This window comes from Prionailurus bengalensis, chromosome E4, assembly GCF_016509475.1.
Source record: "Prionailurus bengalensis isolate Pbe53 chromosome E4, Fcat_Pben_1.1_paternal_pri, whole genome shotgun sequence".
Lineage (NCBI taxonomy): Eukaryota > Metazoa > Chordata > Mammalia > Carnivora > Felidae > Prionailurus > Prionailurus bengalensis.
Genome location: NC_057360.1, coordinates 20,685,124 through 20,699,565, shown reverse-complemented (window position 1 = coordinate 20,699,565; position 14,442 = coordinate 20,685,124).

Genomic DNA, 14,442 nt, shown 5'->3' with positions numbered 1-14,442 from the left:
TAGGTTTGGAATTTAACTGAATCACATGTATAGGAAGTAGGAGGTATACTTCAAGAGGTTTTCTTTAGATATGGTAGATTTAAGAAATCCAGGGGCGCCTGGGTGGCGCAGTCAGTTAAGCGTCCGACTTCAGCCAGGTCACCATCTCGCGGTCCGTGAGTTCGAGCCCCGCGTCAGGCTCTGGGCTGATGGCTCAGAGCCTGGAGCCTGTTTCCGATTCTGTGTCTCCCTCTCTCTCTGCCCCTCCCCTGTTCATGCTCTGTCTCTCTCTGTCCCAAAAATAAATAAACGTTGAAAAAAAAATTTTTTTTAAAGAAATCCAAAAGCAGGGATAGTTATGAAGAGTCAAGTCTTTTGTCCTCAAGACATGTAAAGCATAAGCAATAGAGAACAAGTTTACTCAGTCTGCATCACTAATATGCATCCTTTGGCGCAGTGAATAACTTCTATAGGTGAAAGTTTCACTGACTCGGAGTTGGGCTGGCCAGTGAGTGGTAATGAGACTTATGCCTTCTTGGTATGTTACTTAGAAAGAGGGGCAGGAAAACGTTAAACCTCATGCTCAGGGATAAAATCAACTCTCTAAAACTATATAAGATCCTCTATATAATATTCTAACTGTCCAGCTTTTATTTTCACTGGGAATCTAACTTTATAGAAATTATCAGTCAAAATTCAAGTAATAACTGTGGTGATTTTAGCCATCCACTAGGAATTTGACTCAGATTTCCTAATAGGTCTTGGGGCTGAATTAATTTTAAATAATAAAAATAATATGAAACAACAACAAATTTCACTGATCAGCTATCAGTCCATGCTGTTACAGGATCAATATGAAACAATGGACGCAGGTCTTTAAATTTCATGTCAGAAGGCAGACTTGCACAAACAGAGGATTATCTCCCTTCTGCGGGAACAGAGAATGTAAATTAACATTGTGCTGGGTCTGGGCAAGAACAAATTGGCTTGTCATCTCCTCCATCTTACCAAGTCAATTTTTGGACTTGAAAGGTTTATATTGGAGATAATGGCAGGAGCAAAAGCATAGAATTCTGAAAACACACTATGCGTTGAAATAATGAGTAATCAAATAATGAGTAATCAAGATTCAGGGCTTCTCAAACTTTTCTGCCAAAAAATCTCTTGACAGAGAAAGAATAAACTTGTATGCCCCACTCACCAAGAAATCTAGGCGTTTGTCCCCATATCCTCACCCAATGTCTTTGATGTCTCATGTGTCATCTTTAAAATTAATGAGAATTTTGCATTGCATACCAGTCTATCATACCAGTGGTTTCCTATAAAATAATGTTTTAAAGATCTGTTGTCAGAGGAGAAAACAGGTTTCCTTTCTATCCTTGGCCAATAGACTTTCTTGGAAAAATAGGTTCCTACTGGTTTTACTCTGCCTTACACAATGACAAAGGCTTTTATATAAATGCATATCTTTCTAATTTTGTGAGAATTATCATAATTACAAAAGTACCTATTCAATATAGGCATATGTTTTAAAGATTAATAATAAACTAAACACTAAGTAACTATCACTCAACGTAAGACATCCCAGAATCTTAAAGCTTCCAATATGCCCCTTCCAATATGCCTCTTTCTGCTTATTCTCCATTCCTGAAGCCACTATCTTGACTTTTATATTAGTAATTTCTTTGTTTTTCTCTGTAATTTGCTGGTTTACCACAAATATAGATATTCCTAAGCCATATAACAAAGTAGCACAAACAGCTTTGTTTATTTGTGACTTTAATATAATATCAATAACATATGTATTCTAGAATTTGCTTTTTCAGTTCCACATTGTTTTTGTGATTAGTCCATGTCAATGGTGTGGCTAAAGTTCATTCATTTTCTTTTTTTATGTATCTATTCCAGTGTTATTTTCAGTTTTATGTAATTACAAAGTGATGTGTCTCCAGATGCTCCGGGGAAAGAATTTCCCTAGGGTAAATATCCAGAGGCGAAATTTTGAGTCACAAGGTATACACATCTTCTATCTTAGTAAATAGTGCCTAGGGCAGATAGTATTTTCTAAAGGTGGCCACAAAAATATCTTCCGTCTGGGGCTCAGTTGGTGGAGTGTGCAACTCTTGATGTCAGGGTTGTGAGTTTGAGCCCCACGTTGGGTGTAGAGATGACTTAAAAAGAAAATCTTTAGGAATCTGGGGTCTCAGTGGGTTGAGTGTCTGACTTTGGCTCAGGTCACGATCTCACAGTTGTTGAGCTGGAGCCCCGCATCAGACTCACTGCTGACAGTGTGGAGCCTGCTTGGGATTCTTGCCTGCTTGGGATTCTCCCTCTCGCTCACTCTCTCTCTCTCTGCCCCTCCCCTGTTCACGCTCACTCCCTTTCTCTCTCAAAAATAAATAAACATTTAAAAAAAATTTTTTAGGGGCACCTGGGTGGCTCAGTCGGTTAAGTGTCAGACTTCGGCTCAGGTCATGATCTCACGGGTCATGGTTCGAACCCCACATCAGGCTCTGTGCTGACAGCTCAGAGCCTGGGGCCTGCTTTGGAGTCCGTGTCTCCCTCTCTCTCTGCCCCTGCCCCGCTCTCACTCCATCTCTCTCTCCCAACAACAAATAAACATTAAATTTTTAAAAATTTTAATAAAATAAAAATTTTTTTAAATCTTCCATGCTTTTTTTATAATGTGACCTTGACACACTTCCCATTAAGAAGTGGAGCCCATGTTCCCTTCCTGTGATAGTGGGTAAGCTTTTTAGCTGTTTCAACCAATAGAATATGGCAGAAGTAACAAGTCTAGTTCATAAAAGGCCACGCATCTTCTACATTGTTAACTCAGATACTTGCTCTTAAAAGACTTTAGCTTCTTGGGATGCCTAGGTGGCTCAGTCAGTTAAGCTTCCAACTATTGGTTTCAGCTCAGGTCATGATCTCACATTTGGCGGGTTAAAGCCCTGCATCAGGCTCTGCGTGACAATGCATAGCCTGTTTAGGATTCTGTCTCTCCCTCTCTCTCTGCCCCTCTCTGTCCAAATAAATAAATTTAAAAAAATAATAAAGAAGCTAAATTCTTTTTGTTTGTTTGTTTGTTTATTTTGAGAGAGACAGAGATGGGGAGCGGGGGAGGGGCAGAAAGAGACAGAGAGAGACAGAATCCCAAGCAGGCTCTGCACTGCCAGCACAGAGCCCGATGTGGGGCTTAAACGCAAGAAATCGTGAGATAATGACCTGAACCAAAATTGAGAGTCAAGAGTCGGACGCTTAACTAAGCCACCCAGGCACCTTGAATGTAGCTTCTTTACAAGCACTGTAGCCACCCTGAGGCCGGAGGCCACTATGCTCTGAGCTCAACCTAGCTACCCAGGAGTAGAGATCACAAGGAGGGGCCCTGTGACACCATGAAGAGAGATCCTAGCCAGCTCCCAGGGGCCCCACCCCCCAGATGTCCCACTGTAACTAAAAGAATGATTCCAGAGCTGTCCAGCCAAGACTTCCAATTTGCTGACCTATAGAACCTTTGGAATGTTATTGTCAGTCCCTAACTTTGGGGTGGTTGCATGCAGCAACAGAATACCAGAAAAACAACAAATTATCTTCCAAAGTGGTTCTATCAATTTACGATAGTAGTCAATGAGAGCACCTGTTCTGTGTCTTCACTACCCTTTAGTTTTTGCATGTCTGATGCATGTGATATGAAATATGATTAGGGTTTAGTTTAAATTTCTCTGATTACTAGTGAATTTGAGCGTTTTCATATACTTAGTGGCCATCTGTGTTTTTTCTATAATAATATCAAGGCTTTTGCTTATATTTCTGTTAGATTTTCTTTGTAAGAGTTAAAAATATTATGAGTACTAGAAACAATCAACAAGACTAAGGCAATCTACTGAATGGTAGATATTTGCAAATTACATATCCACTAAAAGATTAGTATCCAAAATATACAAAGAGTTTCTACAACTCAACACCCAAAAAATAAATAATCTAATTAAAATGGGCAGAAGACATGAACAGACATCTCTCCAAAGAAGATATGTAGATGGCCAACAGGCACATGAAAAGATGCTCAACATCACTCATCATCAGGGAAATGCAAATCGAAACCACAATGAGGTATCACCTCAAACCTGTCAGAATGACCCAGATCAAAAATACAAGCAACAACAAATGTTGATGAGGATGTGGAGAAAAAGGAACCCTTGTGCACTGTTGGTGGTAATGCAAACTAGTGCAATCTCTATAGAAGACAGTATGAAGATTCCTCAAAAAGCTAGAAATAGAACTACCCTAAGATCCAATAATTGCACTACTGGGTATTTACCCCCAAATACAAAACACTAATTCAAAGGGATACATGCACCCTTATGTTTATTGCAGCAATATTTACAATAACCAAATATGGAAGCAGCCCAAGTATCCATCAACTGATGAAAGGATAAAGAAGATGTTGTGTGTGTGTGTATATACATATGTATATACATACATACATACACACACACACACACACACACACACACACACACACACTGGAATATTATTCAGCCATGAAAAAGGAATGAAATCTTGTCATTTGCAATGACACGGATGGAGCTAGAGACTATAATGCTAAGGGAAATAACTCAGAGATTTCACTTATATGTGGAATTTAAGAAACAAAACATTCAAACAAAGGAAAAAAGAGAAAGAGAGAGATTGACAAACCCAGGAATAGACTCATAACTAGAGAGAACAAATTGATGCTTTCCAGAGAGGAAGTAGGTAGGGTGATGGGTGAAATAGGTGATGGGAATTAAAGAGGACACTTATCATGGTGTTCATTGAGTAAAGTATAGAATTGCTGAATCACTAAATTATATACCTGAAACTAATATAACACTGTATGTTAACTATATTAGAATTAAAATAAAAAACTTAACAAAAAATATTATGACTACTAATACTTTGTCAGTTATATACATTACAAATATCACTTCCGGTTGTTTCTTGCCTTTTGTGCTCTTCTTATAGTGTATTTTGATGAACAGAAGCAAGTAATATTTTCCTTAATGGTTTGAGTATTTTGTCTTAAATTCTTCCATCATGACATCACAGAGAACTTCTGTAACTTATTTTAGGAGTTTTACAAGTTTTGTTTTTCACATTTAAGTGTTAAATCATCCATTCGGAATTTATTTTTGTTTGTTCAATATGAGGTATATATTTTATTTTTTTATTTTAAGTAAACTCTATGCCACCCATGGGGCTCAAACTCACAACCCCAAGATCAAGAGTCACATGCTCTACTGACTAACCAGCCAGGTGTCCCAACATGAGGTAAATTTTTAAAAATAAGTCCCATTGAGCATCTTTTCTCAACCAAAAGCCCTGTTGTACATCAAGTTGCCATAAAATGATCTGTTTCTGTGCTTACTTCTTTTTTTTTTAATATACTCTTTTTTTTTCTAGGTCATCTCCACACCCAGTGTGGGGCTGGAACTCATGACCCCAAGATGAAGACTCACATGCTCCACCGACTGAACCTGCCAGGAGTCCCTGTTTCTGGACTCTCTTGGCAGTTCCATTAAGTTTATTTCTTAATCCTTTTGTCAATACCACACTATTTCAACTATTATAACTGAATAATAAGATTTTTCTTAATCTAGTAGGGCATGACTCTATCGCCTGATTTTTCTTATTTGTTTTTTGTTTTTTTATGTTCACTGATTTTCAGAGAGACAGACAGAGCATGAGCAGGGGAGGGGCAGAGAGAGGGAGACACAGAATTCAAAGCAGACTCCAAGCTCTGAGCTATCAGCACAGAGCCTGATGTGGGGTTCGAACCCATCAACTGTGAGATCATGACCTGAGCCGAAGTTGGACGTTTAACCGAATGAGCCACCCAGGTGCCCCTGATTTTTCTTGTTCATGATAGGCTATATCTCCCTATTTATTTAGTTTTTCTTAATGTCTTTCAATAAACTTCTATAAATTTCTCTACCAAGATCTTGTACATTTTTGCCATATTTATTCCTGAATGTTTTACACTTTTTTGTTGCTACAATAAGGCTATCATTTTAAAATAAACGTTCTTATTTGTGGCTGGTATCATCTTATATCTGAGATCTTAATAATTGCTCTTATTAAGTTATCCATGGATTCTTTTCCAGTTTTTCACGTAGAAAATCATATTATCTCCAAAGAATTTCAGTCATGGCTTCCTTTCAAATTGTTACATATTTTATTTTTTATTTCTTGCCTTAACTTATTACACTGGCTAGAGCCTATAATACATTGGGGAGAAGAATGGGCATAGAGGGCATTTCTGCCTTGTTCCTGGATTTAAAGGGAACACTTTTTTTTTAAGTTTTTTAAATTTATTTTGAGAGACAGAGCCCAAGAAGGCGAGAGGCAGAGAGAATCCCAAGTGGGCTCCAACTGTCAACTCAGAGCCCAACAGGGGGCTCAAACCCATAAACCATGAGATCATGACTTGAGCTGAAATCAAGAGTCAGATGCTTAACCACCTGAGCTACCCAGGTTCCCCTAAAGGGAACACTTTTATAATGACATTTCTTTTACTTCTTTGAAAGACAGAGAGAGTGTGCATCATGTACAAAGGAGGGGCAGAAGAGAGGGGGAGAATTCCAAGCAGGCTCTGCCCTGTCAGGGCAGAGCCCTATGAGGGACTTGATCTCACAACTGTGAGATCATGACCTGAGCCAAAATCAAGAGTCAGACGTTTAACTGACTAAGCCACCCAGGCTTCATTAAAGGAAACACTTTTAATGTTTCACCATTAAACATGATGTTGAGGGTATTCTGAAAGTAACCTTTATCATATTTTGAACTCCTTTTGTATTATTAAATTACTAAGAGCATATTTTTATGTACATTATATGGTTATTATTTTGTGGTATTTAGCCTCCAAAATGGCTCCAAATCATTCTTGCCTCCTACTTTTCACACCCTTAGGTAGTTTTTCCTGTATTGCACCAGGGATGACCCACGTAATCAATAGAACATGACAGAAGTGATAATACGCCACTAGGTTGCGTTATTAAAAATATTATGACATAAATTTGGAATAAAATTGAGAGTCCATAAAAAAAACGCTTGGAGAAGGGTGCCAATCATTTAAATGAGAAAGGAATACTCTCTTTCTTTTCTTTTTTTAAAAAATTTATCATGGGGCGCCTGGGTGGCGCAGTCGGCTAAACGTCCGACTTCAGCCAGGTCACGATCTCGCGGTCCGGGAGTTCGAGCCCCGCATCAGGCTCTGGGCTGATGGCTCAGAGCCTGGAGCCTGTTTCTGATTCTGTGTCTCCCTCTCTCTCTGCCCCTCCCCGGTTCATGCTCTGTCTCTCTCTGTCCCAAAAATAAATAAACGTTAAATATATATAAAAAAAAAATTTATCATTAAACATTCTTTTTTAAATTTATTTTATTTCATTATTATTTTTTAACTTGTTTTATTTTTTATTTTTTAAATTTACATTCAAATTAGTTAGCAGATAGTGAAACAATGATTTCAGGAGTAAGTTCCTTAGTGCCCCTTACCCATTTAGCCCATCCCCCCTCCCACACCCCCTCCCGTAACCCTCAGTTTGTTCTCCATATTTATGAGTCTCTTCTGTTTTGTCCCCTTCCCTGTTTTTATATTATTTTTGTTTCCCTTCCCTTATGTTCATCTGTTTTGTCTCTTAAAGTCCTCATATGAGTGAAGTCATATGATTTTTGTCTTTCTCTGACTAATTTCACTTAGCATAATACCCTCCAGTTCCATTGATACAGTTGCAAATGGCAAGATTTCATTCTTTTTGATTGCTGAGTAATACTCCATTGTATATACATACACATCTTTATCCATTCATCCATCGATGGACATTTGGGCTCTTTCTATACTTTGGCTATTGTCGATAGTGCTGCTATAAACATTGGGGTGCATGTGTCCCTTCAGAACAGCACACCTATATCCCTTGGGTCAATACCTAGTAGTGCAATTGCTGGGTCGTAGGGTAGTTCTATTTTTAGTTTTTTGAAGAACCTCCATACTGTTTTCCAGAGTGGCTGCACCAGCTTGCCTTCCCATATTATTGTTTTTTTTTTATTAAGCAATCTCTACACCCCACACAGGGCTCAAACTCATGACTCTGAGATCAAGAGCTGGATGCTCTACCAACTGAGCCAGACAGGCACCCAAAGGAATGATGTTTTTCAACAAATGATGCTGAGACAACTGGACATCCACATGCAGAAGAATGAACTTGAACATCTACCCCACATCACATACAAAAACTCAATATAGATTAACTCAGTATAGACCAAAACCTAAACATAAGAGCTGAAACTATAAAACTCTTAGAAATAAACACAGGCCTAAATCTCTGTGAACTTCAGGGCTCCTGGCTGGCTCATTTAGAAGAGCATGTAACTCCAGGCACCTGGGTGGCTCAGTCGGTTAAGCGTCCGACTTTGGCTCAGGTCATGATCTCACAGTTCTTGAGTTTAAGCCCTGTATCAGGCTCTGTGCTGGTAGCTCAGAGCCTGCAGCCTGCTTCAGATTCTGTGTCTCCCTCTTTCTCTGTCCCTCCCCACCTCACGCTCTATCTGTGTGTGGGTCTCTCTCTCTCTCTCTCTCAAAAATAAATAAACATTAAAAAAAATTTTTTTTTAAAGAAGAGCATGTGACTCTTGATCTTGGGAGTCGGGAGCTCAAGCCCCATGTCGGGTGCAGAGATTACTTAAATAAACAAAAGTTAAAAAAGTAAATCTCTGTGACTTTACATCCAGCAATGGTTTCTTAGGGAGCCAAAGCACAAGCAGCAATAGAAAAAAGTAGATAAATTGTGCTTTTTCAGAAAGTAATAGTATTTAGAATATATAAAGAACCTTCAATGCAACAATAAAAAGAAAAATAACCCAATAAAAATGGGCTAAGGATTTGAATAGACATTTCCCCGAAGCCAAATAAATAGCAGGTAACACATGAAAAGATGCTCAACATCATTAGTCATTATGGAAATGCAAATCACAACCACCAAGCAATACTATTTCACACTGACTAGGATGTCTACAATAGAAAAGACAAATAATAAATATTGGCAAAGATGTAGAGAAATTGACGTCCTCCTACCTTATTGGTAGCAATGTAAAATGGAGTAGCCCCTTTGGAAAAGAGCTTGGAAGTTCCTCAAAAACTTAAAGTTACCATACGTACGCTCATATTCTTTGGGAAGTCTCCCAGACCGAGGTTTAAAGTGCATCCTTCCTGAGCGTATTTCAATTTGTTCTGTCCAGGGTTGCTCCCAGGTGGAGCCGGAAGAGTTCAAGACCACTTTATTTTCTTTCCTTTTTTTTCAAGACCACCTCAAACTCCACGATTAGCTAGAGCTTTTTGTTAATTTTGTTTTTTGAATCGTTGGGAAATTCACAAGAGTCATTTTCCTCCGACAAAGCTTGGGTTGAGTCAGACAAAAGTCACTGGCAAATCCTGTGGAGTATTTCTTTTCCTAGTTTATATGCTGAAGAAAAGTACCTTTTGGGGGATTTCCAGAGTTACGTAGGAGTTTCTGTCCAGTGTTCCACTATAACAGGACAAGTCTTCATTTTCTCCCCTGCTCACTACACCTTTTAGAACTCAAGCACTAGGCCACCCATGTAGACAGATGCCTCCAGTTGCTCTCTGTATTTAAGAGACTCTTGTGGTTTGCCTCCCTCTCTGTTTTTTTTATTGTTTTCCCTTCCCTTCCCCTATGTTCATCTGTTGTGTTTCTCAAATTTCACATATGAGTGAAATCATATATTTCTCTTTCTCCGACTGACTTATTTCACTTAGCATAATATATGCTAGTTCTATCCATGTTGCTGCAAATGGCAACATTTCATTCTTTTTTTTTTTTTTAATTTTTTTTTCAACGTTTATTTATTTTTGGGACAGAGAGAGACAGAGCATGAACGGGGGAAGGGCAGAGAGAGAGGGAGACACAGAATCGGAAACAGGCTCCAGGCTCTGAGCCATCAGCCCAGAGCCCGATGCGGGGCTCGAACTCACGGACCGCAAGATCGTGACCTGGCTGAAGTCGGACGCTTAACCGACTGCGCCACCCAGGCGCCCCACACCACATCTTCTTTATCCATTCACCAGTGAATGGACATTTGGGTTCTTTCCATACTTTGGCTATTATTGATAGCACTGCTATAAACTTTGTGGTGCATGTGTCCCTTAGAAGAAGCATTTTTGGGGGCGCCTGGGTGGCGCAGTCGGTTAAGCGTCCGACTTCAGCCAGGTCACGATCTCGCGGTCCGGGAGTTCGAGCCCCGCGTCGGGCTCTGGGCTGATGGCTCAGAGCCTGGAGCCTGTTTCCGATTCTGTGTCTCCCTCTCTCTCTGCCCCTCCCCCGTTCATGCTCTGTCTCTCTCTGTCCCAAAAATAAATAAACGTTGAAAAAAAAAATTTTTTTTAAAAAGAAGCATTTTTGTATCCTTTGGTTAAATACCTAATAATACGATTGCTGAGTTGTAGGGTAGTTCTATTTTTAATTTTTTGAGGAACCTCCATACTGTTTTCCAGAGAGGCGGCACCAGTTTGCATTCCCGCCAACAGTGCAAATGTGTTCCTTGCCAACATCTGCATGCATCCTCACCAATATCTGTTGTTTCCTGAGGTATTAATTTTAGCCATTCTGACAGGTGTGAGGTAGTATCTCATTGTAGGTTTGATTTGTATTTCTCTGATGATGAGGGATGTTGAGCATTTTTTAATGTGTCTGTTAGCCATCTAGATACCTTCTTTCGAAAAGTGTCTGTTCATATCTTTTGGCCAATTCTTCACTGGATTATTCGTTCTCTAGGTATGACACATTCTCGATACATTTAGGATATTAACCCTTTATCCCATATATCACTTGCAAATATCTTCTCCCATTCCATCAGTTGCTTTTTACTTTTGTTGATGTTTCCTTTGTTGTGCAAAAGCTTTTTATCTTGATGAGGTCCCAATAGTTCATTTTTGCTTCTGTTTCCCTTGCCTCCAGAGATGTGCTTGGTAAGAAGTTGCTGCAGCCGAGGTCAATGCTGCCTGTTTTTTCCTGTAGGATTTTGATGGTTTCCTGTCTCCCATTTAGGTCTTTCATCCATTTTGAATTTATGATTATGTATGGTGTAAGAAAGTGGTCCAGGTTCATTCTTGTGCATGTTGCTATCCAGTTTTAGCAACACCATTTGCTAAAAGGGACTGTCTTTTTTCCATCGGATATTCTTTCCTCCTTTGTCGAAGATTAGTTGGTCATACATCTGTGGGTCCATTTCTGGGTTCTCTATTCTGTTCCATTGATCTATGTGTCTGTTTTTGTGCCAATACCATACTGTCTTCATGATTACAGCTTTGTAATGCAGGTTAAAGTCTGGGATTATGATGCCTCCGGCTTTGATTTTCTTGTTGAACATTACGTTGGCTATTCGGAGTCTTTTCTGGTTCCATAAAACTTTTAAAATTCTTTGTTCCAGCTCTGTGAAGAATGCTGGTGTTATTTTGTTAGGCATTGCATTGAATGTGTAGATTACTTTAGTAGTATACACATTTTAACAATATTTGTTCTTCTAATCCATGAGAATGGAATGTTTTTCTCTTTCTTTGTGTCTTCTTCAATTACTTGCATAAGCTTTCTATATTTTTAAGTGTACAGATCTTTTACCTCTTTGGTTAGGTTTATTCCTAGATATCTTATGGGTTTTGGTACAATTATAAATGGAATCAATTCCTTGATTTCTCTTTCTGCTGCTTCATTATTGGTGTATAGAAACGCCATAGATTTCTGTACATTGATTTTATATCCTATGACTTTGCTGAATTCATGTATCAGTTCTAGAACTTTTTTGGTGGAGTCTTTCAGGTTTCCCACATAGAGTATCATGTTGTCTGTGAAGAGTGAAAATTTTACTTCTTCCATGCCAATTTGTATGCCTTTTATCTCTCTCTCTCTCTCTCTCTCTCTCTCTCTCTCTCCTTTTATCTCTTTTTGTTGTCTGATTGCTTAGGCTAGTACTTCCAGTACTCTATTGAACAACAGCAGTGAAAGTGGACATCTCTGTCATTTCCTGACCTTAGGGGGAAAGGTCTCAGTTTTTCCTTACTGAGGATGATATTAGCTATGGGTCTTCTGTATATGGCCTTTGTGGTGTTGAGGTAGGTTCCTTCTATCCCCACTTTCATGAGGATTTTTATCAAGAAAGGATGCTGTATTTTGTCAAATGCTTTTTCTTCATCTATGTGGAGGATCATATGGTTCTTATCCTCTCTTCTTTCAATGTGGTGTATCACATTGATTGATTTGCGAATATTGAACCAGTGCTGCAGCCCAGGAATAAATCACACTTGATCATGGTGAATAATTCTTTTTTTTAAGGTTATTTATTTATTTCGAGAGAGAGAGAGAGCATGAGTAGGGAGGGGAAGAAAGAGAGGGAGAGAGAGAGAACTCACGAACTGTGAGATCATTATCTGAACTGAAAACAAGAGTGGGACGCTTAACCAACTGAGCCACCTAGGTGACCTGTGAATAATTCTTTTAATATACTGTTGAATTCAATTTGCTAGTATCTTGTTGAGAATTTTCGCATCCAATTTCATCAGGGACATTGGCCTGTAATTCTTCTTTTTAGTGGAGTCTCTGTCTGGTTTTGAAATCACGGTAATACTGGCTTCATAGAATGAGTCTGGCTTCATAGAATGAAATCACGGTAATACTGGCTTCATAATACTGGCTTCCATTTCTATTTTTTGGGACAGTTTGAGAAGAATAGGTATTAACTCTTCTTTAAATGTCTGGTAGAATTCCCCTGGGAAGCCATCTGGCCAAGGACTCTTGTTTGTTGGGAGATTTTTGATAAGTAATTCAATTTCTTTGCTGGTTATGGGCCTGCTCAAATTTTCTATTTCTTCCTGTTTCAGTTTCGGTAGTGTGTGAGTTTCTAGGAATTTGTCCATTTCCTCCAGATTGCCCGGTGTGTTGGAATATGATTTTTCATAGTATTCTCTTATAATTGCTTGTACTTCCGTGCTGTTGGTTGTGAGTTTTCCTCTTTCATTCATGATTTTATCTATTTGGGTCCTTTGCCTTTTCTTTTTGATAAGTCTGGCTCGGGGTTTATCAATTTTGTTAATTCTTTCAAAGAACCAGCATTTAGTTTCATTGATCTGTTCTTTTTGTTTGTTTCTACAGAATTTATTTCTGCTCTAATCTTTATTGTGTCCCTTCTTCTGCTGGCTTTAGTCTTTATTTGCTGCCTGCTTTTCCAGCTCCTTTAGGTCTAAGAATAGATTGTGTATTTGTGACCTTTCTTACCTCTTGAGAAAGGCCTGAATTGCCATTTTCCTCTTAGGACTGCCTTTGCTGCATCTGAAAGGATTTGGACTGTCGTGTTTTCACTTTCATATGCTTCCATGTATTTTTTTTTATTTCCTCTGTAATTTTCTGGTCAACCCATTCAGTCTTAAGTAGGATGTTCTTTAACCTCCAGGTATTTGAGGGCTTTCCAAAATTTTTCTTCTGACCATTGCACTGTGGCCTGAAAATATGCATGGCATGATCTCAATCTTTTTGTCCCTATTGAGGGCTGATTTGTGACCCAGTATGTGATCTATTCTGGAGAATGTTCCGTGTGCACTTGAGAAGAATGTGTATTCTGCTGCTTTAGGATGAAATGTTCTGAATATATCTGTTAAGTCCAACTGGTCCAGTGGGTCATGCAGAGCCATTGTTTCCTTGTTGATATTCTGCTTACATGATTGGTCATTGCTATAAGTGGAGTATTAAAGTCCCCTACTATTATGATATTATTACCAATGAGTTTCTTTATGTTTGTTTTTAATTGATTTATATATTTGGGTGTTTCCACATTGGGGACATAAATATTTATAATTGTTAGATATTCTTGATGGGTACACCCCTTAATTATGATATAATGCCCTTCTTCGTCTTTTGTTACGGTCTGTGTTTTAAAATCTAGTTCGTCTGGGGTGCCTGGGTGGCTCAGTCAGTCAAACATCCGGCTCTTGATTTCGGTTCAGATCATGATCTTGCTGTTGTTAGTGGGTTTGAGCCCTGCATCGGGCTCTCGTTGATGGTGAAGAGCCTGCCTGGGATCCTCTCTCTTTCTCGCTCTCTGTCTCTACCCCTGCTAACTCATGTTGTCCCTCTCTCTCTCTCTCAAAAATAAACTTTAAAACATAAATATTAAAAAAAAAATAAAATCTAGTTTGTTGGATATAAGTACAGATATTCCAGCTTTCTTTTGACCTCCATTAGCATGATAGATAATTCCCACCCCTTCACTTTCAATCTGCAGGTGTCTTTAGGCCTAAAACGAGTCTTTCGTAGGTAGCATATAGATGGATCTTGGTCTTTTTATGCATCCAGATACCCTACGTCTCTTGACTGGAGCATTTAGTCCATTTATATTCAGAGTGGTTATTGAAAAATATGA